This window comes from Oryctolagus cuniculus, chromosome 15 (assembly GCF_051225735.1).
Source record: "Oryctolagus cuniculus isolate XC-2025 breed Fujian yellow rabbit chromosome 15, ASM5122573v1, whole genome shotgun sequence".
In the NCBI taxonomy this organism is placed as follows: Eukaryota; Metazoa; Chordata; class Mammalia; order Lagomorpha; family Leporidae; genus Oryctolagus; species Oryctolagus cuniculus.
Genome location: NC_142881.1, coordinates 9,527,344 through 9,554,599, shown reverse-complemented (window position 1 = coordinate 9,554,599; position 27,256 = coordinate 9,527,344). Strand labels below are relative to the sequence as shown.

Sequence of the window (27,256 nt, the reverse complement as noted above, 5' to 3'; positions counted from 1 at the left end):
CAGCCCCAACTTCATTTTGGCCAAGTTCTCTATTCTTAGAGACGAAGAGGCCTCTGCTGTCTCCAGGCCTACGTCCCCCACCTTGGTCACCCCAGCAAGCAAGAGCTCCTCTTTCCCACAGCGCCCACAGTCTCCATGTGGACCCATCTGAGCCTGTGCTCTTCACGGTGACCAGAGAGCCTGGAAACAAGCCCAGGTCACGTGACCACCCCTGAAGCAGAGGGAAGGGTGGGCAGGACAGGAACAAATTAGTGGTCAACCCAGCCAAGCTCACGACACACGGATAGGAAATAGGAGCGGCAAGGTATCCAAGGAGAATGGAGCTGCCACACCCTGGAGAGGGGCGAGTGGATCCGGGATGGATGGAAACACCAAGTACCTGCCACAGGCAAGAAGGGAACTGGCCTTCCTGAGGAACACTCGGCGTGCTGTGACGCACCACCCACCCACCCCGAAGACACGCATGGTCCCTCGAACTGCAACCTGATGGCAGCCCCGAGCAAATCAGCCCACAGCTGAGAGCTCAGCCAAGACCAAGGGCAGCACGGCTCCCCCCCCAGGGGCAGGATCAGGAAGAAAGGAAGGCAACGAGGGCTCCCAGGAGACCATGGGCCGGAGGCGGAAAGGCAGGAGCAGGAAGGTGCTCTCAGACCTGCTGTCTGGGAGTCAGGTTTGCCAGTGGAGGAGTAAGAGGCCAACTTGAAGGCCTCCTGCTGAATGGTCTCTTGTCACCGTGGCAGCAGCCTCTACCCATCTAAGGCTTGGGAAGCTACACTTCCCAGAATCCCTTGCCCTTGCCGATGAGACCTGCAGTGTGGACTTGCAGTGGAGGCCTCCTCTGGAGGTGACTTCAGTGGACACGTGAGCACTCGCTGACTCCACGCTGGCTCCTCAGCCAGAGCTTAGGGAGCACCCATTCCGCCACTGCAGACTGTCCTCTCTCACTGTCCACTCTGCCTGTCCTCCCACGGGAGGACGACAGCTTTAGAGAAACGTGGGGTCCTCAGCATCTGCCTCCCCAGTCTTCTGGCTTTAGCTCCCCTCATTTCTGAAGGGCAACCCCAGCTCTTAGAACACTCAACAAGCCCTGCCCTCAGACTGAAGCCCTCCACCCCCCACACACCTAGACTGGTTGCGTTTCCTCGACCAGCCTAAACTGACGGAGACCCGGCTAGTGGGTGTGGCTGCCCCCGCTACACCCAAAGCTCTGTGGAAGAGCTTCACGTCTGTCTCAACTTTCCAGCCTATACCACTGAGCTGGGAGGCGTGTCAGTGGATGACTTCACTTAGAAAGCTGGCTCTTTAAGCTGCAGATGACCTCGGTGCACTTGTGGTCAGGAAGGGTGGGGTCCTCCCCAAGCACCTGCAGCGGTGGGATTCCCCACCTGCACTCACAGATGGGAGAAGGCAACACCTCCTACTGTGTGCTGGTCTCTTGAGCAGAATGTGTTTAACTAAAACCATCCCTTCCAGGAGCAAAGAGAGCCTATAGGACTCCGAGTGTGAGTGGAAATACTCAGTGACCAAGGGCATATTAAATGTCTATGTTGACTGTCACTGTAAAACTACAGCCCAGGCTTGAGTGGCCAGGGAACTTGAATAAAAGAAAAAACATGAAGCAGGGCTCTTCTGTCAACAAAAGCATGGACCACGATGTTCCCAGCCTCTATATTCAATGCTGCAGCCTGGGAAGGACTTCATGTAGCAGCAGAAAATCCTAAAGAAATCAGCTAGGTGGCAGCCCCACCATCCTTGAATTCCATAAAGACTCATAGCTTCTGTAGAGTATGTTGAGAGTTGTTTGAACTTTGCAGCCGGAAAGGGATGGGCTAATATGCTTGTATTGACCCTTTCTAGGGGTTTCTGCCCTCAGTTTTCTCTATCTGTGAAGCGGGGATGATGGTCGTATGACTGATGAAGCAGCTGCAACCGTTCTTACCCAGCAGCAGGAGTGGCACCACGTGGCTGCCATGGGAGGCACTTCACACTCTTCCATGACTTCCACCAGTGCCATTTCATATGAAGGCACTCCTCTCTCTAAAACATATCTTGGGGGCCGGCGCCGCGGCTCAATAGGCGGCACCGGCACACTGGGTTCTAGTCCCGGTTGGGGCGCCGGATTCTGTCCCAGTTGCCCCCCTTCCAGGCCAGCTCTCTGCTGTGGCCCAGGAGTGCAGTGGAGGATGGCCCAAGTGCTTGGGCCCTGCACCCGCATGCGAGACCAGGAGAAGCACCTGGCTCCTGCCTTCGGATCAGTGCAGTGTGCCGGCCACAGTGCGCCAGCCGCGCCGGCCATTGAGGGGGTAAACCAATGGAAAAGAAGACCTTCCTCTCTGTCTCTCTCTCTCACTGTCCACTCTGCCTGTCAAAAAAATAAATAAATAAAAAAATAAAATAAAACATATCTTGGGGTCTGGGAATCTGATGTAGCACGTAAACCCGCTGCCTACAATGCTGGCATTCCATGTGGTTCATTTATTGGCTGCTCCATTTCTGTTCCAGCTCCCTGCAGATGTGCCTGGAAAAGCGGCAGAAGATGGCCCAAGTCCTTGTACCCATGTGAGAGACCTGGAAGAAGCTCCTGGCTCCAGCCTGGTTCAGCCCTGGCCACTGCAGCCAGTTGGAGAGTGAACCAACAGATGGGAGATCTCTCTCTGGAACTCTGCCTTTTAGTTAAATAGATGATAATTTTAAAAAATTTGTCTTCCTGATGAGTTTTTAGCAAAACTCTACTCCAATGCTTCCTCTAAATAAGATCAGGAGGTTAATGATTTTTAACTACGTGGGTCAGTGCTCCCGTCTGAACCATTCATGGAGACACAGGTGAGTGGCCTGGGAAAAAGTGACCAAAGTCACCAAGAGTGGCGCCATGGTGCAGGGGCATTCGGCTCAGTCCTGGAGGCCAAGGGGGGTGCCTACCCACATAGCACAGGTTCTTCAAGACCTCCTGAGCTCTGGCAATCACTCACATCCTCCACAGATAAAGATTAATGAACAACTTACTTAGCATATGAAGATGGATTCATAATGATTGTTGACTCTTGGCTGGGCGCTATGCTGGTCACCCAGGGACACGCCTGTGAGCAAGGCAGAGCTGGCCCCTGTCCCACGGCAGCCTGATTCTGGGCGCAGGTGTCTCCACCTCTCTGCTCATCACTGGACCCCACAGAGGCCCTTCGAACGCCTTTTCCTTTAGCCAGCCCCCAGCAAATTTTACAAGATACAGTGTTCATCTGGTGTCTGAGTACAGATCTGGGGGCAGACAGCAGTGCTGGGAAACCGAGCACAGAGTCCTTGTCACATGGCAGCTGGGGGTCTCCAGCTGTGCAGAGTGTGTGGGGAGAGCACGGCCACCAGCCCTGCCAGTCAGATCTGGACAGACTTCGCTCATCCTAGGACGACAACACACAGGCTGCATGCAGCAGGGAACGCCGCTGCCCGCCCGGCTCTACCATCACACGGACCGCACAGCGACAGGAGGCCAGAGGTGGGCAAGTCGCTGGGGGCGGGAAGGACAAAGCAGGCTTCCTGGGGCACTGGGGTCCCAACGAACCCAGTGATGCACATGTGGATGCATCCCTTTGGGGGGAGTAATTATTCAGCAACCACTGCTCCAGAAACTGGATAGGCAAAGGCAACAAAGACGCTGCGAGACCCCGAGTCTGGAGGAAGAACAGCTGAGCAGGGGGACCGCTCTCCACGAGGCACGAGCCCCAGGAAACAGGCAGAACAATCCCTCCTTGCCGGTTTGTTAGGTGGGGAGTTGTCTGTTTGGGTACTTGAGAAGTGGACACAGAGAGAGGAGTAGCTGTTCTAGAAAGCTCCTGGGGTGGGGAAAGAGGCGGAGGCTGGGCAAGCCAGTGAAATGATCACGCCCGGTCTGTCGGTGGAGGGTCAGGGCAGGAAGGCAGGCGGGGTCCAGGGATCTTAACCTGCTGCACAGTTCCAGGTATCAGGAAGTCAGGGCCACCGTGGGGTCCCACCCTGGGGTCCTACATTCCTCAGTCTCAGTATCCCCACCAAACTCAGTCACGGGCTGGAAGCAGCCGCCTGCACATGGCGCTAGGTTCACAGCAAGCTGCCACAGCCATCAACAGTTACACTCACTGCCTGGGAGAGCTCAGGGTTCACGTTCACGTCCATCACAGGTGGACACTGGTGGGGGGGTGCACACACTCACTGCAGTCACCTCTGGGCCCGAGCTCTCAGCAGCCCTGCCATGGCCAAGGGTTGTGATTATTACTGCAAACAAACCACAGCGAATTCCAAACACGGGGCATGCCCATTCCTTTGTGCTCCGAGGATTCTGGAGGGAATCCTGGAGGAAGTGTGTGTGGGGGGAGGAGGGGAGTCCCACAGGGCCTGGGGGCGTAGCCAAGGTTTCTGCAAGGGAGGGGATGCCCGACCAGACAGGGCAAGACCAGATCAAACCTCCGCAGTGCAACTTGGGGAGGGTTAGAAGCTTCCGCTTCTCCCTAGGCCAACGTGATGGTCAAAACCCAGGTAAGGGGATGAGCAAGGCTTAGCCTACCTAGCAGAGTCCCTGTGCCGGAACCTCCCCGCACCACAGCCACACACAGGGGAAGCCACGTGTGGTCTGCCGGCCTGGCCGCTGGCACAAAGCCCCTCCCCCCACCTGTAAAGGCGTCACACCTGCCACTGTCCCTGATCTCTCTCGCAGTGATGTCAGATGACAAACCAGCACCATTCCTCCAGCATCTGCACACCACGAAAGCCTGCGAACAAGGATCTGAACCTTTCCTGCTGTACACAAGCTACAGGGAGAGTGAGAAAAATCACCCAGCTGGGTGTAGCCCCGCTCTCCAGACCACCGAGTTTAACATCTAGGGGGCACACGCGGTGGGAGAAGGCGTGTTTGCAACTCCATCCCTGCCTCCACCAACCGCCATCACTAGCGCAGGAGTCACCCCGACCCCACCCAGCCGCACACCCCACAGCGCGCTTCCTGTCTGCTCCTGCTCACTCTCCCCTCCGCAGGGGACACCTCACCCGTCCAATCAGTTGACAGCTGCTCCTTCTTCCCTTCACGCCATCGTCATCTCCGCCGGGAAGTCCTCCTGGGGCCCCCGGGCTGGGCAGGCCCCCATCCCTGCCCTCCGCAGGCTGCACTCCTTTGGACACGGGTTCCTTGCACGGAGGGAGGGGCCGGTGTCATCCTCGTTTTCATGTCGGTGGCACCTGACACACAGGGCCTGGCTCACTGCACCGTCGGTAGAAGTTCCTAGAATAAAGGCAGGGGCGTGGCCGAACGCCGACTGCGTGACAAGCCATCCCCGGGCGAGATTTCCGGTGGGGCTCCAGCATCGCGAGGCTGTGAAAAGGAGTAAGAAAAACGAGGCGGTGGACACCCCTGCACCGAGCAGAGAGGCAAACAAGGACTGAGAGCACCCGGGGCCTCAGGCAGGGCCCGCCCACGGCCCTCAGCCCCTAGCTGCCTCCCAGGCCAGGTCGCGGGCCCGGCGCCTGCGTGGTTCCCGCTCGCCTCTCTGCACAGCCTCGGAGCCCTTCTCTGAGCCCGCGGTTCCCCGCAGGCCGACGAAAAACAGTCGTGCGCCGGCTTACAAGTAAACCGTCCCTGTGTCTTAGCGATGTTCAGTTGCAGGCTCACTTCCGCAACCCGGCCCCATCTGGAAAGCACGGGAAATCTGACCTCAAAACCGAGTCCCACCTCTGGCTGTTATCTCAGCTACGACTGCCCCGAGGAACGGGGTCCTCCGACCAGAGAGCGCGACCGGACCCTGGTGGTCAGTGTCCTCCCCGGAAGAGGAAGCTCGGCCCGCGGACTTCCGGCTCTGCCCGAGGTACCCGGATGGCGGGCGATGGCCGGCCCGCGGACTTCCGGCTCTGCCCGAGGTACCCGGATGGCGGGCGATGGCCGGCCCGCGGACTTCCGGCTCTGCCCGAGGTACCCGGATGGCGGGCGATGGCCGGCCCGCAGACTTCCGGCTCTGCCCGAAGTACCCGGATGGCGGGCGATGGCCGGCCGGAGTGGTTCGTGCCGAGCTCCCCAGAAGAGGTTAAAGTCCCTGCTGTGCTTACCCCTGGCAGCTGTGCCCGCGACCTTCTTTGGAACCAGGGGAGGCTGCAGATATCGTCAGCTAAGATGTCCGCAGGGCGGGGTGGGCTCCATTCCTTCCTTGTGTTCTTCCGAGACCACATGACGTGGGACACAGAGACACAGGGGAGACGCCGTGGGCAGGGGGACGCAGAGGTCGGAACGAGGCTACGGTAAGCGCGGGAAGCCAAGGCCCGTGAGCAGCCGGCCACAGCCAGGAGGGAGCCGGCAGCGACCAGGGTAAAGCCACTGTCCCCGGAGGCCGCAGGCCCGAACCGGTTCTGCCTACACCTTGGTCTCAGAGACTCACTTTCCGTGGTGTTCAGCTGTTCCCTTTGCGAGGATTTGTCACTGCAACCCTAGGAAACCTGGGACTCGGTCTGGTTTTCTGCCTCCACGAGTTTCTGGAATTAGAACGTGAGGGCAGGAAACGTGCTTCAACCCCATGCCTCTTCTTCTCATTTTTAAGATTGATTGATTGATTGATGTGAAAGGCAGAGTTATAGAGACGGTGGGCAAAAGAGAGAAAGAGAGTTCTCTTCCATCTATTCATTCACTCTCCAAATTGCTGCAACGGCTGGGGCTGGGCCAGCAAAAGCCAGGAGTCTGGAACTCCATCTGGGTCTTCCACTACAGTCTCAGGTGCAAGGGCTGGATCGGAGGTGGAGTGCCTGGGACTCGAACCGCTGCTGTGATAGGGGATGGCAGCCTCACAAGCGGCAGCTTAACTGCTGCCCCGTATCACTGGCCCCTGGCACCATGTCTTTCTACCACATTAAGCTGGAGGAAGACGAGGTGACCACATCTGGCCCCAAGTCCAGTAGGCTCACGGATCTGAGAAACATCCCTGGTTCAGGCATGACCCCGAGGGGCTCATCAGGGAGGCTGGCCAGCACTGACGGCTTAAGTATAACCATCAAGGGCCTCTTCCGTGGGGGCACGCGCTCTGGAAGTGAAAACGCAGCACTCATCCTCCCAGAGAGCTCAGAGGGAGAGCGGTGCCTGGCGGATGTCCCCACGTGGTGATAAGGGGTCCCAGCGGGCAGTCCAGCTGTGTGTCTCCAGCATCAGCATCCAGACCGCCAAGAGGCGTGCAATCCCCGAGCCTGGAAATCATTGTCTTCCCCTAATCAGATCATCTGTGCCACCCAGGCAGGCCCGACACCCAGGCCGGAGGACACGCTGGGACTGGGGCCACACGGGGCTGACCTTCTGCAGCCTTGCTCGGGGCTTCCACGGGGGGGCTGAGACAGAGACACCCTCCCCGGGGTTTCACATTTCCCAAAGCTTTGGTTCCAAGCTCATTTCTCATCGCACGACTGTTTGGGGCCATCCAACACGTGTGAGGCTTTGTCCAGGCTGTTTGGGGTTCTTTTGTGAAACTGTCAAAACAATGACCTCATTTGGAGCCATCTGCTGGCACGCTGGACTGGCACGGAGCTTGCTGCCGACTGCGGCGCTGGGAGCAATCAATTCAAGATGGCCACTCTGGGCACACAGCTCGCTGGGCAGTAGTGGGGCAGATAGCTGATTGCGCCATCTCTTCCTCAAGTTACCAGATACGTCAGCGCTCACCCAGCCTCCACCAAAGCTGCCTGCCAGGCATGGCAAAGGGAAGGCATCGTCCACTGACCCAGAAACAAGGAAACCACCCTCTGCCCTCTCCTCCCATCATGTCCCCGCCTGGGCTTTAGCTTGCAAAGCAGAAGGGCACGATTAAATTCATGAAAACGGATGTCTCCGGAGCAGAAAGCGGTGGGTGCTATCAACATGTGGGTGCCGACAAATGGCCTTTATCCCGTGCCACGCGGCTAAATCCGGGCTCTTGCAACCACAGCAGAGCTCGTGGGAAAGAATCACCTTGGGCGTCATTCAGGCTCCCGCTGTGATCCTCCAAAGGGAAGGAACTGGGCCACTCCACAAAGGCACAAAGCCCGTGGGAATTTCAGAGTTGGGACTGGGGTTGCTGAGCATGGTGTTTTCACGGCCTGAACAATTACAGAGCAGGTGTGTGTTTAAACGCTGCTGAAACGAAGAGCCCTCATTTTTTATTGCAAATTCTCCCGTTTCCCCACGAAAGGAAAGAAAGCAACTTGCAGAGACGTGCAGGAAAATTTATTTTTGACCCAATTTGTTATTGTTGCCAATTTGCTTCCTGAAAGCTCAGCAGAACTTTGCTGTTTCTGCCAGGGGCCCGGTTTGGGAGCTCTACTGTGACCCTGTGTGCCCAAGGATGCCCTGGTGCTGTCAGCTGCCCCTTGATGTGGGATACGGTATTGCACGTGCGTGGGTATTGGGAGGGAGTGAGCCTCATCTCGTGTGTGAAAATTAGCAACTAGATGCTGCACAAGCCTGAACCGACACAGGTCTCTTGCCCACGTGCTAAGTCTGGTGTGTAATTCTAACCAAGTGCAATTACTGCAAACTCGGTTCAGGAGGTAGTGCTGGTTTGCCAGGACATCACCGTGACACCATCCGCAGAACTGGCTCGCATCTTGGGACTTGGGACACAGCAAATAAAGTGTTCAGGCTACAAGAGGAAGGAGAGAGGGAAAGGAACCCGCCGGCTGCCCCTGGAGGCATCACTTCTAACCTGGCCAGAGTCAGACCCCAGCTGGGCACAGAGAACTGAGGTGGGAGTTCTGCCAACTCTCCCTGCCACCATGACGAGCCCCTGCCATGCAAGGCAAACCTGACAGTAACAATGATGAAGACAGCAGTGGAGTTGGCAGGTGGGAGATGATCAAACACGTCAGTAAAGTACGTTCTTGACGTCACGCCCCCTCCTCCAGAAGGGTAGGAAACATCGAGAAAGTCTAAATACACCCTCAAGCAATGCACTGTCCTAAAAAGAGGCCATGGGTTCATAACAGATCATCCAACTGGAAATCTGGGTGGACACAAAGCCCTCCGAGTCTGCAGGAAATGTAAACTGGACCACGTATTTGCAGGTATGTTTGCTATTTTTAATTAATGCTCATCTACGGACAGATGGACTGCTTCCTGCCAGACATCCTCTTACCCACTTCTAGAGCTCCTTCCTGTACTTTGGCTACACCAAAAGTGGTGAGTGGCAGCTTTGGGATATGGTCATTAGCCCAGCATTGCAATTTAAAATACCAAATATGATGACTTTGCTGAAACTATCTAAAATGGCTATTTTTAGATACTGAAATCCATTCTAACTTTATGACATATGAGTCTTTATAGCTAACTTTAAAAATCACATCTTAATCATGCTTTATTTAATAAATCTTACAACCAAAAGCAATAAAGCAGTGGTCTGACCCAATAATTAAACGTAACACCTATAATGCAATGAAATTTGTGGTTTGAAACAAGCAGAAATGCAAATTTTCATGCACTTAGCTACATCCCAGGGTCACAATGGAGTTCTAGATCATCTCCTTATCTTCTGTGGTGACTGCTAATATTTGCCACCTTAGGGAATGCGTCTTAGACGTAAATACCCATAATTATTGTTTTACCCATTTAAAAACCCAGCTGGTCTTTTCAGGCCAAGCAGTGAATGCGAAGATTTCTTCTCCAAGGCGCAGAGCAGGATGGAGTTGTGGCAGTGGCTTTTCCTCTCGCTTAAACATGGGCAGGGTCACACCTGCCAGCAGCCTCCTCCAGCTTCCTGGGCAGGGCTCACTGAGGATCTGGCGCAAAGCCGTGGTGGCCGTGCGCCCACCCCCCTCATCAGTGCTGCTGGCTGCATCTGCTTCCAGACGGACCTTGGCCAACCTTTGGGGGCTGAGATCCTCATCTCCCAGGACACTCCAACTCCCAGCTTCAAAATAAGGAGCAGCTGAACTCAGGGGACGTGGGATGTTTGTCCACTGGACATACGCTTTAGCTCACACCCATTCCAGCCCAATTCAAACTACAACTTCTACTAGGATCTCCAGGTCCCCTAAAATACAAATTTCACTGCAGAAAAAAAAAGTAGAAAAAGAAGACTGGAAAATGTGTTGCAAATTTGTAATAAATGTTTGTGTGGCCAGAGATGTCTCTACTCAGATTCCTGTGTCCCGTCCAGAGCTGTCGCCATCTAAAACAGATTCCTTCATGGGACTGTTGCCCCAGGGAGGCTGGAGTGGAAGGACCGACGACACCGTGGTGCTCTGCAGCAGAATTTAATTCTCAGTCTCCTGCTGCGATGCTGGCAAATTCCTTGACCTCTCCATGTGTCCGTTTCCTCATCTGCAAATGAGGGTAACAGCGGCTGCCTCTGAGAGCCAGGCATGGACGAACACAGCACGCTGAATTCCTCACAGCCCCAAAGTCCCAGAGACCAGCCCCTGCCTCTCCCAGAAAGATGTGTAAAATCCGGTTTCCCGCATGGCTGAATTCTTCAGATCTCAGCTTCGACATCCTCTCCTTGTTAGGGGGTCCCTACTCACTTTGTCTTGGTTAAACACCCCGTGTATTACGTTCATTTTACTGATCACACCCTAAACTGTCCCGTTTGTGGCCAACTCACTCTGTTCTCCACCAACCCTGACACACACACAGGACCCTGATTTCTAGGAAAGCTGACATCTTGCCTATCTTATTCATTGCCCCCTTCTCACGGCCTCGAGCAGGGCTTGGGACAGAGCCGAGGTGCCATGAGTACCTGTTGGAGGAGTTGATGCATGTGAGTGCTTGTTCAATAGCAGGCCCTCAACACAACATCCAGACGAATGGATGGGAAGACCTTGAGCAGTTTCCAGCCCAAGGAAAATGCATCCAGTGCTTGAGAATCCTCAGATTCACCCAGTCTCACGCTCTCTTTGCTTATCTCCCCAGCACCGGATGTGGCCTCCTGAGTGCAGTTCTTCTCCTTGTTACCTGTGTGTGAGCGCAGGAGGCAGGGGCAAGCTCAGAGGCTCTTGAGCCCATCACAGCTGAGCCCGAATCCTAGCTTGGCTGTGTCACCTTGGGCCAGTGTCACATCCGTGTCCTCTTTCTGGAGAGAAGGGGAATGCCACAAGGTCCTTGGGCAGATGTGAGGGTCAACAGAGAGAAAACATGCAGACCTTCCAAGTGAATGGTGGAATCACTGCTCAAAAATTACTGGAGTAGGCATTCAGCGCAGCAGTTAAGACACCACTAGGGATATGCGTGTCCCATGTTGGAAAATCTGATTCCAGTCCTGGCTCCCTAGCTTCCATCTGATGGGCATTCTGGGAGGCAGCAGATGATGGCTCAAGTCCTCGGGTTCCTGCCACCCATGTGGGAGACCTGCATGGAGTTCTGGGCTCCTGGCTTTGGCCCGGCCCAGCCCAGGCTGTTGTAGGTATTTGGGGAGTGAACCAGCAGGTGGAAGCTCTCTCTCTGCCTGCCTTTCAAATAAAATGAAAATAAATTTTTTTAAACAATGAAAATTACTAAGAACTTCAAGTCGGTGACAGTAAGGCATTAACCCAAGTGCAGGATCTTGTAAGCAGTAGCCCCAGGGGGACCTCAGAGGTTGTGCCCCTGCTGGCCTTGCCACACAACCTCGTGTCCAGGGTGCAGCAGAGCGTTCCCAAATGAGGACTGATTTTTTTCTTCCTTCCCTTCTCATTACAAAGTTGATGTAATGGAATGAGACAGATTGTAGCTATTGGATGAACAAAGGGATCCTGAGCAGTGGAATTTCTGGTAATGCACCATTCAAGCTAATTATACAGTTGGTGAATTATTCAGACACTTCGCCTGTCTTCCTTTTATTCTTTTGAGTTATGTGTCTGCTCACTGATAATTCAGAAATAAACCATTCTGTCCTCCATTTTTCTCTCGTATCCTGATAAATGACCACTGAAAGAAAAGGCTGAAACTAGACTCAGACCCATTCTATATTTATCCATGGACTAACTTACTCATTACGCATTACCTGATCACCTTGAAGGGTGATGCCCAGGCCTGCATCATAGTCAGGTAGGACAGACAGTCCCCGAGACAAGGACCTGAATTGATATATTCAAAGGAGAAACTTACTGGTTCACTGATCATAAAGTCCTGGGATCCAGATCAGATCATGATTTGTCCTGCACAATTACCATCCACAGAGATAGGATGTTATTTTTGTCCATTTTGTGTTGCTGTAACAAAACACCCAAGCCTGGGTAACTCAGAAAGATAAAGGTTATTCAGGTCATGGGTTTAGAGGATGAGACTTCCAAGACAGAGAGGCTGCATCCGGGGAGGGCCTTCCTCCTGGAAGGGCCTTCCTCCTGGAAGGGCTCTGCAGAGTCTCAGGATGAGCCAGGACATCACATGGCAAGAGACCAAGCTGCATTGGCTTTTGTAATAGGGCCTACTCATGAGATAAGCCGTTCACCTGCTAACCCATGAGCAGATCAATCCACTCACGAAGGTCCTGCCCTCGTGACCCAGTCACAAGATCCCACCCCTTAATACTCTACAATGAAGATTAAATTTCAACCTGAGTCACGGGGGGACGTTCAAACCATGGCAAATGCCACATCTGGTTGACATCATGAAACATCTGTCCAAATCTCCAGTGGATGAGAATGCTACTGCCCAGCGGGAAGAAGGGTACTGAGCACCCAGTCTCAATAAAGTGCTCTCCACCCCTTCTCAGGGCAAACCTGAGAATCAGGACACCATGAAACTCAGGTCGCTGAATGCTCATCCCTTCTCAACCAGTATTTCCTTAGCTCTGCTCTGAGATACTGTGAGAATAAAGGATGTAAAAATAAAACCCTCTTTTTCTGTACTCTAGACAGGGTGACCCATCTCTGTGATTTCAAACATCTGGGATCAAAACAGAGGAACCATGTAGGCAGGCAATTATCTAAATATTTCCAAACATGCAGCTGTCTGGCCTCACTTCATCATGGCCACAGTGTGTAGGAGTCCCCAACAGCAGCACAACTAGACTCACTTCCCAGGGCCAGGTTCAGATAGCAATTTTCTGAGAACACAGATACCTTATCGCGTGCTGGTTGGTGCAGAAATGCATTAGCCCTGTCCTAATTAAAGAGCCAAGTATAACAGTGGAAATGAGCACAGGGAAAAAAAGAAACATTTCTGAAGGTAAAACTTTCTATTTTTCTAGTCTACCTGAGTTCTATTTTAGAATTAGGTATTTTCTTTAAAAAAAAAAAAAAAAACATAATAGCTCCTCCAGGGTCTGGTGATGAAAAAAAATTGCTGAATTGGTGAGGTTGTAATGAAGGGAACACCTGGTGAGGGCTAGAAGACCGTGGTTCTCATCAGTTCTGCCACCCAGAGCCTTGGGCAAATTACTTCACATGTCTGGGGCTCCCCTTCACCTCCTGTAAAACACAGGTGTTAAATAGGATGAGCTTTTAGGTCCGTTCTAACTCCATCGTGATCATGATGAATAAGTGTTTATAGAAGCCGTAACACTAACACCTCACATTTTTATAACATTGTGCAGTTTATAAAGCGTTTTCATGTGAGGCTCGTATGATTCCACAGTCAGTCTGTGAGTCACATATTCAGCAGAGCGTTGCCGTGTGACTTGATTGAGGACACACAGACCATAGTGGGTAGAAAGGCCAGGTTTCCAGACAGTCAGCTGCTGTTTCTCCATGCCCCGGGCCCTCTCTTTCACCTGGGTTGTAAAATATATCTTCAATCTTCACAACTTGGTCCAAGCTTTCACGTAAACCATTCATATAATCTGTTGACTTGCCATGATAGACTTCGGGTACCAAGTGATAAGCCCTCTAGTCTCCTTCAGGTTCATTGATTTCCAAATGAACTGGACCTGAAATTCAATATGAAAATGATAGCCTGGTGCCCCACAGTTATTCCCTTTTGAATCACCCAGTGATTCCAGGGCTGGAGCCAGTAGAATACAAGTTGAACAGAGAACAACTGTGGTGCTGGGAAATCAGGGAGTTCTTGAAAAATGCTGAAGGAGCATACATCCAGGGTGAAGAACCCCTGATGGCCAAAACTGGGATGATTTGAGCCACAAATCATGATAGCATTAAAATAAAACAAAGAGTCTTGAGTCAATATTGCTTACTTATATTACTAAATCTCATAATGGAGGAGAAAGATGGTTGTTCCTTACACTAGAATTCCAGATAACAAGTGTAGCAGGAAAAGGGGAATAGGAAACTGCATGGTATTAACAGGTGATCACAACCCACAGTAAAAATTTCTGCAGACAAAAATTGGCAGGTAAAACTAGAAGTAAAACAGAACTTGCTTAGTAGCGAAGACTCCCTCAAGACATTTATTACCTGCTAAGGAAATGATATTGTCTTTACAGGGAAGAAAACTGACAGGAGCCACCTTAACCCCAAGGTCAAGGTCAACATCACCAGTAACCAAACACATTGACATCAGGAACTCTGATATGATGCACTAAGAACATGGCATCCGTTCCATAATGTTCTTGTCGAATGTGCATAGCCTCGTTGCAATCAGGAGAAAATAGCTGACAAAATAACTGATCAGTAAACTTCAGAAGTGTCAAGGGAATGAAGAGAAGACTAAGGTCCTGTCACAAAATAGAAGAGACTGAGGAAAAATAACAATGAAATGTAACATGGATCTGGACACCAGTGGGAAAACTGGTGAAATTAAAAAAATATCTTTTAGCTTTGTTAAAATGAGGGTGCTTTACAGGGCCAGCATTATGACATAGCAGGCTAAGCCGCCACCAGTGATGCTGGCATCCCATATAGGCACCAGTTCGTGACCTGGCTGCTCTACTTTCAATCCAGCTCCTTGCTAATGTGCCTGGGAAAGCAGCAGAAGATGGCCCCACCCAAGTGGGAGACCAGGAAAATGCTCCTGGCTCCTGGCTTTGGATCAGCTCAGCTCCAGCCATTGTGACCATTTGGGGAGTGAACCAGCGGGTGGAAGATTTCTCCTTCTGTCTCTTGTCTCCCCTTCTCTCTCTCTAACTCTGCCTTTCAAATAAATAAAATAAAGAAAATGTCTTTGAAAGGGAGAGAGAGAGAGAGAGAGAGAGAGAGAGAGAGAGAGAGAGAGACTGGTTCACTTCCCCAAATGCCAACAGCTAGGGCTGAGCCAGGCTGAAGCCAGGAACCAGGAACTCTATCTGGTCTCCACGTGGGTGACAGGGACTCAAGTACTTGAGCCATCACATGCTGCCCCCCAGGGTGCACATGAGGAGGAAGCTCAACTGGAAGTGGAGGTGGGACTACATCTCAAGCACTTTAATAGGGACAAGGGCATCCTGAGGAGCAGCTTAACCTGCTTCATGGAAACAACTACCCCCAACTCCTACATTTGAATTTCATATTTCCATGAATATTTTAAGTACCTTCATAGAACAGAATCTTATTCTGATAACTATACTATAGTTATATAATATGCTAACTTAAGGAAAAGCTAGTTGAGGGATATATTGAAACCATTATTTTTGCAACTTTCCTTAAAGTCTAAAATAAGTTGCAAAAAAAATTTAAGATATCTCTGAAGTCTTTTTGTCAGTTTTCTGAGTGCTCCCCAACATAAGATAACTTGGCTTAGTTATTAGCCTGGATAACTACAATGCTCCACCCTGGCTCTTGCTCCAGTAGATGTCTCTACAGAGTGAGATCCCTGGGATCTCAACATGGCGTTTTGACCTTGCCAGTTTGCTGACAATTTTGGTATTGGAGACTGTGCTGAGTTCCAGACAAGCCATCAAGTACACATACTGTATGAGCTTAATGCACCCTCGGAAACAGTGCAAACGCTGTCTTCCACTGAATGCAGAAAAGTGAGCCAAACCATCCCAAAGATGCTTGATAACAAAAGCATCTTCTTCATTTTGATCACATTTATCCTGATTCATTTCACACAGCTTCAAGAGCAAAGCAACCAGAATCTTGCAGCAATAAACCATCCTTAGCTCTTGCCTCCAACTGTGTCCACCCAGCCACCTCCTTGCCATTAGCGCCTGTTCTCATCCTTAATGGGTGGAGAGCACATGGTATTACTTAACATTTTCTGCATCTTTTTTTGGTTGTTGGTTTTTCTTAAAAATACACAAAGCCAACTCCATTGGGCATGTCCCAAGGGTGTGAACTGGCAGCAAACTTCAGTTCCAAGCCACATGCACAACTGACAATTTTATGACACTATTCAGTCACACACAAAGCCACATCACTCTGGAGCTGAATACCTCTGCCTAGATGTGAGTCAGCCTCCTGTGGCTGGTGAGTTTTATTTCAGTAAAGAGGTACACACTTCTCCTCCTAGGCCTTGGAGCTCTACTGTTATTGGAGATGCGGGTGGAGGAAGGGCTCTCCCTGAGTGTCTGCATGCCTGATATCTTGATCAACCAGTTTCTAAAGAACTCCTTTTATCCAAGCTTGGGAGACTGGTTTTAAGCAGCCTTCAAATAGTCCATGAAAGACACATGTAATGGGAAAACTATGCGTGGGTATAAAAGTAGTAGTTTTGCACCAAAATAGACTTATCTTTTAATTCCACTTTTCCCATAAGCTTTTTCACAAGCCCCTCGAACAACATTCAGTCCCTGGATCTTGCAGTCCAGAATGGATCTTAATTGTCAACTTTAAAAGATTATGTCCCAACCAAGATTTTACTATGTAATATCCAGGAAACTTGGATCCAGGAAAAGGAAAGCTGAAGACAGAAAAACTTCAAGTGGATGAGGATGGGGAATGGTGCGGTGGCTTTCATCCACTGAGACAACCAACATGCCCTAAGTTCATTCTCTGGACCAGTTTCAATGTCTCAGTAGGAAATAGACAGTGAAAACAAAAACAAATAAGTTACCGCATTATTTCTCACTGTAAGGAATGAATTCAAGAAAATTTAATTACATTTAAAACAATTTCAGCATGGCAGAGGGGATCCCGCTGCTCTGCAGACCTCAGCATGGAACTACCAGCCGAGCACACCCTTCCCTTCAGTTCTGTTCTGGCTCTGGGACTCCTTCTGAGGACCTCCAAGTCTCACGCTGATCTAAAGGTTCTACCCTGGGTGAAAACCACATTTTACCCCTACATAGAAAAGGACCTTTCGCCCAATGAGACCCAATCAGCTCCAGGCTCTTTCTGTTTTCCTAGAAAATCTTAGGACTCAAGGACCAGTGTGATAGTCCCTCTTTCTAGAGATGGAAATTATGGCAAAAAGGGAAAATGCCATTTTTCATGGAGTTTCGACTTCCATTATCACTTCCTTAGCTAAATAAGTCCAAGTCTATTCATTTAATGGTCAACAATGTTTATTGATCATCCGTCATAACTAAAGTCTCAGAGCCTTCCCACAGTGGGTATTCAGGAAACTTGTCAGATAAGTTATCACGTGGGGTTTTGTTCCTAACTGTATTTAAAAGAATGTAAGTATATGATAATGTGATCAGGCTTTTATATATTTATGGATCCATCCATTAATGTGGCAAAGAGCTTTAAAAATAGAAAATATAACCTGAAGGTGAGTGCTGGTATCATTATTATTCATGGAAGTTGTAAGACAATGCGTCTGGCTGCTGGGAGAGTTAACAAAAGTATTCGCCACCGAGAAGTCACCCAAGGACACTGATTGAAACCCATGCTACAATTTTACATTATCAATTAACGTCTTTAACAGGGATCATTAAAGTAAGCCTTGCTGGAAAGTCACTGGGGCCTTTATGGTTGAGTTAGAAAGGCCTCCCTGTAACTGTCCTCCCTGGTGAGTTTGCTGTGACATAGACGTTTATCACTAGTGAATGCATCTCTGAAACCAAGGAGTGTCTCCTTCAAGGATATGATAGGAATTAACAACTTCAGCCAGATGAGCCCTGCCCATAGAAACAGCCAAGTCTTTACCTCTCCCATCACACAAAGCTGCCACCTTCAGCTTCTTGTTCTAGAAAAGTACTTCCATGTCCCAATTTGCTCAAGCCCAGACCCTAAATGCTGTGCAAGATTCCCTTACCTCCCCTTGTTTCTCTACAAAATACATCTCAAACCCACCTTCTTCTTTCCATCTGCTGCCACGATCCTACTCCATGTAGCCTATGTAGCCTGAGCCCGTCCTTTCCAAGGATCTGTTAGCCACGAGTGTATGATGCCATTCCAATCATGATGCGTGGGTGGGAACACGCCGAGAGTTTCTGGGAAAGCCTCCCACACTGCTAAGGAGATATTTAGGGAGACATAGCCTTTGTTTCAGCTGGACTGGGTCATTTCTGATGTGACAGCTGGAACCATGACAGACATGTTGCCCCCATGAGAAAAGTTAGCCTGAGACAAAGCCAGCAACCCAAGACAGACAGGGTGAAGACAAAAAAATATTAGGATCCTAATGACGTGGGTGAACCACTGAATTATCTACCTCGAGTGTCGCCCTACAAGCAGGCTTCTAAAAAGACGAGATAATAAATGTCCTCAGTGTGGAAACCCGTTTGGGTTGAGACTTCCAGGCTCTTAGAGCCAGTTGCATTCTGACCGACTCAGCCTCAGAAGTGCTCATTTCTGACCTTTGTTATCTCCAGACCCTCCTCCGTGCAGCAGCCAGGGTGACCCTTCCAGAGAATAAACCTGAGTATGTACGTGCCTTGCTCAAAACTCTTCAGGAACTCCCCTTGCACTCACATACCTTGAAGTTCCTTACCGCAGCCTACCAAGCTGCATCAGTTATCTCTTGCTGCATAACCGGTTACCCCCAAAACTTCACAGCTTCCAGCAATTACTTGCTTTCTTCTAGTCCTTGTGGCTCAAGAGTTCAGGAGGGGCTCAGCAGGCTGGTTTTGGCTTTGGGTCTCTCACAAGGTGGCAGTCAGGGCATTGTCTGATCTGCTTCCCGCATGGCACCCTCCCATAGCTGTCGGGCGGCATGTCTCAGCCATGTGGCCCTTGTCCTGGGACTCCTTGAGTGTCTCACAGCATGGCAGCTGGCCTCTGTTGCCGGTGCTGCAGGACAAGATGCTGCTGCAGTGTTTTCCGTCCCAACTTCAAGCAGCACATGCCATCCCTCGTACCGTATTCTCGTGATGAAGTACAGGCCGCACTTAGCGGATGGGAAAGTAGGATTCGCCCTTTGAAACAGTAAGTACCAAAGATTTTGGTGGCAAACAATAGAGTTGCTCCCCAGGCTTTGCCTGATCTGACCCATGCCTCTCTCTCCAAGCTCCCTTCACCCCACTTTCCTCCCGAAGAAGCCCTGCCCCAGACCCACTGGTTCCCTTGAGTTTGGCTGCATCACACACTGGCCCACTTCCAGCCTTTTGCATGTGCCATTCCCTCTGCTTGCAGTGTTCTCCCCGGTGTGCCCACTTCTCAGTCTCTACAGAGGCCTGTCCTGACTGCCCAGTCCACATAGATTCCCTGTGTTTTCTTTCACTGCTTCCTATATTTGCCCTCATAGCATTTGTCATCATTTTAATTATAGTCATGCACTGCCTGATGGTATTTTAGCCAATGATAGGCCACCTGCATGGCAATGGTTCCATGAGATTATAATGGAGATGAAAACTTCCTGTTACCCAGGGACAGCATAGCTGTCATAACATCACAGGACATCACAGTAGGGTTATTCTTGTGTTTGTGTGCAGGCTGGTGTGAACACACCTATTGCACCACCAGTCGTATAAAAGTATAGCACATAAAATATGTATAATACAAGGTGTTTGATAGCAACAACAAATGACTATGTCAACAACAAATGACTATGTTACTGGTTTATGTATTTACTGTACTTCTCTTTTATCACTAATTGAGAGTATACTCCTATTTATTAGAAAACATGTTGACTATAAAAGAGTATGCTTCATTTCACTGGCAATAGCCCCATGCGTCTCAAGACAGTTTACCAACTATCTTGATTACAACACTGTCTCCTATGTTTGATTTGATCTCATGGCCCTAGGAACAATACACTACAATATGATAGTGGACAGTGAGAGAGAGATTACACTACAGTATAATAGAACACACACACACATATATGGATTTTTATGGATATGGGTGCGTGCCTGTGTGTGTGTGTGTGCACATATATCTCAGTCTGGCCCTAGCCATAGCTGTTGTGTACATTTGGGGAGTAAACCAGCAGATGGAAGATCTTTCTCTTTCTGTCTCTCCCTCTCTCTTTCTGTCACTTGCCTTTCAAATAAATACTTTAAAAAGCAAGAGAGAGAGGAAGCGGGGGCAGGGAAAGGTGGGAGGGAGGGAAGGAGGAAAACAGAGCCTGGCTGGTGAGGGTGGAAAGCAGCTGCAGCACCTGGCAGGCACGTGCACCAGGCAGCAGACCTGCGCTCCTGACCTGGTGGGACTTTGGCCTGCCCCACCCTCCCGTTTAGCCCTGTCTTTCTACCTCCACTGGGAGACGACACTGCTGAGCCACGTGGTGGGAGCAGGGTGGGAATGGACCAGCAGTGGCACCCTGCCACAGGACTGCAAGGCCAGAGTGGGTGGTGTTCGTAGGGTGCTCTAGGGGGTGTTGCCTTTCATGGAGTGATCTGGGCAAGAGAAAATCTACAGCCTTCTTCAAGTGTTCCAGGACTCCGTTGTCCTGCACCACGTCTGAGGAGCTAGGATCTCTCCTATTCTCGCAGGGCTACCTCCTGGAAATGTCTGGTGGATCCAGGACCAGAAATCTGGTTAGGAGCAGTAGGGATCAACTCAACCTCCTCGGCCTAAATTTGTGGGCAATCTCTCAGCCTACAAGGGACCCAAGGAGGCGTCGCTCCTATCTGTCAGCAAACACCAGGCTCGAAGAGACTGCTTTGCAGTCCAAGAGGGTAAAGGGCTGAAAGTCAGGATGGAGCTATGGAAAAAGTACCCAATTGGAAGGTTCAGAAGAAAGAATATTTTTGAGTAAGATTTCTTCTCATGGAAGAAAATCGCATGTGCTAAATCAAGCTGAAGGCATTACTCCCCTAGAATTCACCCTGAGAATATAAATCCCTGCAGGGGTAAAGTCAGCTCTTGGGTTGAAAGAAGACTGGGGAGAGCAGGGCAGATGAGGGCCAGAGGATAGAATGGCTCCTGACCCAACTGGGCCCAACCATCTCTTTTCAAAGTAATGCTTTATTAGGTCCTCCTTGTTAATATGAGATGAATTTCATAGCTTGTATTTTCTCTCTGCCTCTCTCCCTGATCATGGAATGTGTTTCTGGTTACTGCGAGACTATCAGGGAAAGCTTCGCAAGTCAGCTGCGTTCCTACGTGGGCAGTTCTCCCACAGTTCCAGCAGCAAGCAGGTGCACTAGGTTCTAAAGGAGATTTGGGGTGGAGTGAGGGGGGGAGGGCTGATACAGAGGCCAGAAGAAAATATGAGATGTGACTGTGACATGGAAGTCATTTATCAAGTCCTCAACAGTAAGTGCACCAGGAAGAAGACATCAGGGGGCTCTCACTCATCTCCTTCTTAGAAGTTTGGGGGTTGTTGAAATGTAACTAAACTATCTGTCTTAAAGATCATCCAGGTCATAGAACAAGAAAAGGGACCCAAACTATTTGAAAAACCAAAAGTTGCCCCAAGAAGGCCGCTCTCTATCAGGCCAGTGATTGCTAACCCCAAGTCCAAGAGGCTCTCCAGATATAGGGTCTGTTGTCCCCCAGCCCGTGATGCTCTCTGCCCAGGGACCCTTGCTCCATGACCAGCTGGCTCAGAAAGCCACAAGTCTGGAAGAGGCTCAAGGTGGCAGCCTGGCTTCTTTGTTGCTGTCTTCTCTCCTGGCTCCACCCCACCAGCTCCTGACTCACCCCCACTCCCTGGGCTCTGAGCCCTGCTCCAAAACTCATAACCACATAACTAGGAGAGAGGTGCCCTCTGACCCCCTTCTATTTGGCAGCTCACTTGAGCCTCCCCCACCCAACAGGCTGGACCCCCACCTTCCTGTGGACAGCTGGGTCCTCCATCGACTTACCCCTTCCCCCTGTAGTTGACTCGTCCCCTGTCCCCCAGTCACTGCTACCAAGATGGGTGGTGGGAGAGGTCCAAGACTCAACAGCAACCTCAGCTCCAGACCTCAACTAGAAAGTTCCTTATTGCAGCAAAACCCCTCACCTTAATCCCTTAACTCCCTCACCTTAGTCCTCAGGACCTGCCCTTCGTGGTGCCTTTGCCACCTGTCAAAGGGAAGTATTTGTCTCACTTCTATTTGTCTTTTCACCTTGATTTGGTATGTGGCCTTTTCTTTGTTATTAAATAACCAGGATATGTGTTTATTCTGTGTGAGCTGAAGAGTGTCACACACATAACAAGACAATAAAAGCACCAAAGAACACCTGTTACCTGTTCTGCCCAACTACACTTGACCCTATTGCCACATATTTCCAGGAATGATCAGCTCACCCACAGAGAACAGAATCTGCCTCTTGACCTGTGTCTCCCACTGTGATCTTTCCCTCACAGACCCCTCACTTCCTTTATTTTTCCCCAAAGATTTATTTATTTGAGAGGCAGAGAAATAGAGAGAGAGGTCTTCCATCTGCCAGTTCACTCCCCAGTTGGCCGCAATTGCTGGAGCTGTGCCAATCCGAAGCCAGGAGCCAGGGACTTCTTCCCAGTCTCCCATGTGAGTGCAGGGGCCCAAGGACCTAGGCCATCTTCTACTGCTTTCCCAGGCTATAGGAGAGAGCTAGACCGGAAGTGGAGCAGCTGGGACTCAAACCGGCGCCCATGTGGGATGCTGGCACTGCAGGCAGCAGTTTTACCCGCTACGCCACAGTGCCGGACCCCTTGCGTCCTTCGTTATCACCGTGGACTCTCAATGCATCTTTCTCTGTTCCCCTTGTTTACTCTTCCATCAGTGTGCTTCACAAGAAAGATTAATCCCTCGAAAGTCTGGTGGAACAAGCCAGGCAAGGATTCAAGTCTCCATTTTGTAGACAAGAAAAGCTCCACTCCTTCCAACTTTTAAAGGTCAGGAAAAGGATCTTAGCAGGGTTGGGGTGAGCTGCCAATTGCAACACCAGCATCCCATGCCAGAGCACAGGGTCCCAGCTGCTCCACTTCCAATGCAGCTCCCTGCTAATGCACCTGGGAAAGCAGCAGAGGATGCCCCAGTGCCTGGGCCCCTGCACCCACGTGGGAGACCCAGATGGAGTCCCAGGCTCCTGACTCTGTTGTGGACATTTGGGGAGTGAATCAGTGGATAGAAGATTCTCTCTCTCCCTCTCTCTCTCTCTCCCTATCACTCTGCCTTTCAAATAAATATGTAAATATTTTCAAAGGGAGAGAAGGTGGGAAGGGAGGGGAGGAGAGGGGAGGAGACCTCAGGGAGGAGTAGTTGCTCCCCTTAGAACTTCCTGTTAACCCTACATTGTCCCAGAGATCAGACTCATGGAAGGACTCCCAGACACCTGTCCTGACTGGAAGCTACGGGGCAGATGATGGGAACTCTGAGCCAAGGGAACTCACAGCGGAATGTGAAGAAGAGGAAGAGGGGGCTCTTGGATTTGCACGAAGTCATGTGCAGGGCTGGACAGAATTTGATTGACAGATGATGTGTTCCTGACAAGCCCAGAGACTGGGCTAAGAAGTGTTCCCTGGTGAGTATACTCACTCCCAAAATGTACTGGTGCCATGGGACACAGATATCATAGGCTAGGGCTATGGAAAAATGGCTCAGGACTCCCCCTTCCACCCCCTGAGATTTTTCCAGAAAGGAGGCAGGCGAGGTGATGCTATGAAGACAATGCTATTGTGTCTAAAACCCCACAGTGCGGTTTCAGTGACCAGATGGCCACAATTGCCAGCTCTGGGCCAGGCCAAAGCCAGGAGCCAAGAGCTTCATCCAGGTCTCCCACGTGGATGCAGGGGCCCAAGCACTTGGATTATTTTCCTCTCTTTCCCCAGCCCATTAGCAGGGAGCTGGATCAGAGCGGAACAGTTGGGACACAAACCGGTGCTCATATGGAATGCAGGTGTTGGAGGCGGCACGGTGGCTTTACCCACGGGCCACAATGTCGGCCCCTACACAGTCCTTTATTGGGTTACAAAATGATCTCTGCTGTCTCCACCCTGAAGCACTCTACAATCTAACGAGAAAAATCCGAGAACAGTGAACAGGAGGCTCAGTGGGATCACATCCCCACCTGCCCGTTTGGGAACCAGGGCTCTGAATCAGGGAGGAGGAAGCCCCTGCGCGGGGCCCTCGCTTATCCCAGCAAGCACAGAGCACCCAGCGGCCCACCCGATTGCTCAGGGGCCCAGAAGGTGGGCCAGTTCTGCCTCACAGGCTCTGCTGAGTTTCAGGAAATGGAACTGGAAAAATCGGAGTGGCCTGGAACCGCTTCTGAGGGTCGTGCAGTCACCGCCCCAGGACGGGTGTCGCTGGGCACGTCACAGAACCCTCCTCCTGGGGCCGGCCTGTGTTATCCAGGCTCCTGCATGACCCTCTGGGCAGCGCTCCTGGGCCCTGCGTTCTGCAGTGAGGCTGCCCTGGGCCTCTCCCTGCAGACAGGGCAGGTGGGGGTGTGCGGGGGCCTGGTGGGGAGTGGCCGAGAGGATACCACTGCCAGGTGTGCCCTGTCCTGTTGGCTCTCACACACGGGCAGTGCCTTCAGTGTGTGAGTCACCGCCGGCGGTTTTAACAAGGCTTTGCCCCAGTTCCGGATGGGGCTCCTTCTTATTGGACCACAGCCCGGTGGGTGGCAGTGAATAGACGAGATGAATTTGCCCGCACCTGTCAACCACCACCCCTGGCTATAACCCACAACCCACAGCAAAACACAAGGAGAGACGCTCCAAAGGAACAAAGCAAAAGAACAACCCGACATTCTTTGTCTTGTGTTCCGCCTGCCCCGTGCCCGGTGCCTCCACGTGCTCTGGCTACACGTGTTCTTCTCCCGAGGACCGACTGTCGGGGACCCTATTGCTGGAGCAAGAGCTGACAAGCCTTTTCTAGAACAGGCCAGAGGGCAGCTGTTGCTAGTTTGGGGCCACACAGCCTCTGTGCTGTGATGATAGCACCAAGGCAGCCTTGCAGGGCGCCAGCTGCAGGCTCTGGTTTGGCGTCCCCTGGTTGGGTTAGCACCTATCTCTTTCTCAAAACCTGCCTCCCCTGAGCTTTCCAAGCCCAGGGCTAACAGGGGGTGCCCTTATTATCTTCCTGGACGGGGTGCCTCAGTCTGAGCCCCGTCCCGGGTGCCGCAGGGATTTGCATTAAATTGTCAGTCTCAGAGGAAGGGCCCCCAACTGGCAATTCTGGGTGCATCCGAGACCTAACTCAGAGGGAGCTGAGAACAGAGGCCCTCGGTCACCCCTGAGCATGCCCCATCCCAGGCGTAGCCTGGTCACGTCCCACATGCTCCACCAGTTCCACACGAGTGTGTCTCCTCCTTCCTCTCCTGTGCTCCACCCACGAAGACATCACGTTCTCTTTCGCGGTTCTTTGAAATCCAAGCCACTGGGGTAATTGCCACTTTGTTGTTCAGCCATCCACACAGCCCTGCTGCACCCTGACCTGCACCCCAGACCCTGCACGTGGTCCGCCATAGAGTCCCCCAAGGGCACCCCAAAACCACAATGCTAAAGGTAGCTGAGATGCTGTCGGTAGGATTCCAGTTGCAAATAGTCACCGGACTTGCAGGTGGGAAGCAATCCAGAGCTCGCCACGTAGAGCGCCACCTGCCCATTTCAGAAGCCCACAGACCTTCTTGGAGGAACCCTGTGGGTCACAGAAGGCTGAAGCGAGGCAGCGATGGCTGTTAGGCCACCCAGTTCCTGCCTGCACTGGAGCAACTTTGAGCGTGGAGACCATGTCTTCACACAGCGAAGTGGGAGGATGGCCGTGAGCGTTCTGGATAATTCAAACAGCAGCTGTGCGTGCGGTTGCCGAGCTGTGGTTCACTTCTTAATCAAAAGGCATTCGGCCCGCAGGAAGGGGTTCTATAAATCACAGGACGTTTCAAGAAGGCAGCAAGAGGATTCCAGGCGGGAGGCGGCCGGCGAGAGGGAAATCTGATCTTCGTCCATTTTATGAAGTGTGCATTCTTCCCCAGCCCTGGTCCTCTGCCCTGTGAAGTCCCCAGCTGACTTTAAGGATAAAGAAGCAAATCTGTCGCTGGCAACCCCTCGAGTGGGTGGGCCGCGATCCTGCTCCTTGCTGCAGTGTCTGCTTCAAGACAAAATACAATAAGCCCCAGATTTGCTTCTCCTCATGAACAATAAATTAGAAATCAGTTGAAGCTCTCAGCCAGAGAACTTGACACAACCTTGATACAAGCGAAAAATCACCTCTGGGGTTGCAATGGAAAAGCCTGGCCTGGCTTTTTCCTCCATGTCCTGGTTGGCTTCACCGGGGTGCAGGGTCAGGGACCGCCTCCCGGGATTTTAGGAAACATTTTGCATGGCCCTAACAGATCACCATCACCCAGAAGTTCTCTGCCCACCTTGGGTGAACGTGGCTGACTGAGGGTGGTTAACACCAACGATTCGCCCTTCATCACCGACGAAATACATGAATGCCCGACTTTGCTTTGGATTTTTCCACGAGCAAGAAACTCTCCCCCACGACGCTGTGGTGCACACGTGCACACGCGCACACACATTCACATGCATGAATTTTGGGGCAGCTCACTAGCCTGCAGGGTCCTCCCCTTGGAGGCCCTTCCTGCAGCTGCTGCACAGGAGCTTGCAAACCCGGAAGTCAGCGCTTCGGCCAACCTCAGTCAATTCTTTCCCTTCGGACTTCAACGGGAGCTGGGTCTGGGGACGTGGGACCCGGCCACTGAGGACTGGAGGGTTTGGCTTTGGGAAGACCGTCAGACTGGTTTCAACACAATGTTTCTGTGGAGCTTGTTACCTGGCTGGCTGGAGCCACCACGCAGGCGCAGGTACACACTCAGGTGGGGCCAGGACAGGCATTCTCTGTGAAGCCAGGTGACCTGTGGGTAATTGATGTACCAATTTTAGTTGCTAGAGATCAGGGGTTGGTTTCCCTGGGGTGTGTAGCCAGGAGAGCCGTGGGCTTAGGACGATTCTGTGTCCTCGGGCTGACTTTGGACCTATTGATTATAAAAGACTCAGTGGGAGGGAATAAAACAATGGCTTTGTAGTTCATTGCCTAATTCTCAAAAAGGTTCTGAATGCAATTGAACACAAGAGTTGGCAAACCAGGGCCTGAGAGTCAAATCCTGCCTTGGTAAATAAAGTTTTATTGAAACCCAGCTGTGTGCATTGGTTTTTGTATCCCTGTCTGTGGCTGTTGGGGCTCTGCACACCCGAAATCGTCCATTATTGACTGCCTGGACCTTTACAAAAACGTTCGTCAGCTCCTGCACGAGG

At 51.3% G+C, this 27,256-nt stretch overlaps 1 long non-coding RNA gene across 2 annotated transcripts in view; it reads right to left on the bottom strand.

The window, feature by feature from the left end:
* Positions 1-12,266, bottom strand: part of LOC138845469 (uncharacterized) — a 52,261-nt gene extending 39,995 nt beyond the window's left edge. For both annotated transcript variants that reach the window (XR_011382753.2, XR_016221493.1), the window contains exons 1-2: positions 5,690-12,266; positions 5,011-5,332 (exon numbers count right to left, since the gene is read on the bottom strand). This is a non-coding gene — a long non-coding RNA (uncharacterized LOC138845469). The remainder of the gene's footprint in view (positions 1-5,010; positions 5,333-5,689) is intronic.
* Between the last annotated feature and the right edge of the window lie 14,990 nt (positions 12,267-27,256).